The sequence below is a fragment of the Lygodium microphyllum genome, chromosome 2, assembly GCF_053477565.2.
Source record: "Lygodium microphyllum isolate KBCC chromosome 2, Lygodium_microphyllum_v1.1.10, whole genome shotgun sequence".
In the NCBI taxonomy this organism is placed as follows: Eukaryota; Viridiplantae; Streptophyta; class Polypodiopsida; order Schizaeales; family Lygodiaceae; genus Lygodium; species Lygodium microphyllum.
The window spans coordinates 142,456,155-142,458,589 of NC_141136.1; positions in this window are offsets into that span (position 1 = coordinate 142,456,155).

The following is a 2,435-nucleotide window of genomic DNA, read 5'->3' on the forward strand; positions in this document are numbered from 1 at the left end:
AGGCCGATTCTAAAAATTAGTTCGTGGGTGGTTTCTTTGGAGATGGTACTGAGAGAAAGATGCTGCCGAGAGAGAAAGGCGTTGCTGAGAGAGAGAGAGAGGGAGAGAAAGAGAGAGATTGAAGGCCCATCGGATATCCATACATTAAACGCACACTTTGCAAGTGTTAACCAATGAAAGTACTTATTTACAGGTCTGGCATTCATAGTTATTTACATACCAAAGAGAACATTACCTGTTGTTTACCTACTAAACATGTGAACTTCCTCCTCACTTTTGGACCTTGCCCAATTTGTAAAGTGACAAACAAGGGAGACTTTTTGCATTTGCAATAAATTTAAAAAAACAAACATATTGTTTTTTACTTTTTTGCAAAATGTGTAGTTTTGATGTGTAAAGGCTTTGTGCTCATGTCTGCACCTAGTTTCAAAAACTACATGCCCACACTCTAACCGCATACATCGTTTGGTGTATAACCAACCTCACATTTATTGGAGGGTTATTGGGTGGGACAAATCCAAAAGTATGTTTCTTTTGTTGGGACCTTGATTTAAGCCCTCACAGAGAGGAGGTATTAAGATGGTGCTTATGGCAAGTTTGAACTTCACATGTCAAAAGTACTATGTACCATGGGTAGAATAGTACAAAGGCTTCTTAATATATGTGTCCAAATAACTCATTTCCATCAAACTCAAGTCTTTAAGGGCCCAATATCCCCTCTCTCTCCTCAAGCTCAATTCCAAATTTGAACCTCGATGAAGCTTGCAACTTCTTAGGGCTCAAGCTCAATTTTAAAATTGTGTCTTTGAAAGACCTTCAAGTCCTCTATCTTCAAGCTCAATTTAAAATTGAACCAACAAGAGGACTTTAGCTCCCCTCTCCTTGGGGCTCAATTCAAAATTGACCTTCTAAGAAACCTCTAGGTTCTCTTTCCCAAGGCTTCGTTTCAAAATTAAGCCTCTAAGAAGCCTTAGGCTTGATTTTAACTTTGGACCTTCTCCTCCCTCAAGCTCGATTCCAAAATTGAATCCTCGCCTTCCCTCTTCCTGACTTTAAATTTGATATTGGGCTTCTAGTCACTCTTCTTAGGCTTAATTAAGTAATTCAGCATGCAATCTCCTTATCTCTATACCAAGTTTCAAAATTTAGCCTCCAAGAGGCCAACTTTTTTATTTGGCTTAATCTCAAAATTGAGCCTCTAAGTGGGAAGATTGCACCCCTCTCTTAGGCTCAATTTTAAACTTGAGCCTCTTAAGAGATTGTATGTTTCAAAACTAAGCCTTCCACTCCTCCCTCTTCATGCTCACTTTCAACGCATCATTAACCTCTCCTTCCCTTGTCAATTTCAAAATTAAATCTCATTTTCACAATTTAAAATATGAGTTTGAATAAGCATATAGCACATTCAGCATGAACTAGCGAAAAATATTCTACAGTATCTCAAATACTGCAACATACTCAATGTGATGTTCATACTTTAACACCTCTTAGAAAGTATTAGAGAAGACAAGTTTCCTAACTTTTGTTATTCATGCTTTTTCTAGTTGTCTAACTTGGCTAAATTCCAACTCCCCTATTTGGACTCGAAATATCCTATTCTTATTTATCAAGGTGGTGGTTATTTTGAACAATATTCAAAAGGAGCACTCAAGCTAGCTATAGCCATCATGGCCATTATTTTCTACCTCATCACCACCAAATCCTTCAACTTCTCTCATCTCTCTTTGTAGTTTTTCACAACAACAAACATGTAACTTCCAATTTCTAGCCCTCTTTTAAAAAGTCTCTACTTCCACTATGGGATCATGATAAAAAGACTTATTTTGGCTCTTCTACTAACTACTTGGTTTCTTGCAATGTGCTTATATATGTGAACAAAGGTGCATCTGCATAACTTTTAACATGAACATTGTGAGCATCAATACTCTCAAATCGATTAGGAGACTCATGTTAAAAGGTATGTGATACTCACAATCATGTTAAAAGGTATGTGAACAAAGGTGCTTTTGCATACCTTTTAACAGGGTATGTGAACAAAGGTGCATTTGCATACCTTTCAGTCCAGGGTATTTTGTCTATTACTAAGTAGGACACAAAGAGAACCTCATAACATATGAAAATTATCACATATTAATAAAGTTGCATAGAATAGATGGTAAGTGTTAAACAAGTCCAACCTTCCCCAAAATGTAAGCCATGATTTGCCATCCTCAAATTCCTTGGATCATGTTTCTGTGCTATACACATGAGAAGGAAAAGAATTGCACAATAGTCAATTGACACAATCTCATATGCTATCTAGCTTAGGTTTTGCATAATGGAAGCTACAAGCTAGAAGCCACATAACCTCTTAGTTTAGTATCAGAACAAGGTTACATTCAGGTACTCCAGTCAAGTAGACAATGCCCGATCTGAAAGCCAACGTTGATAGAACA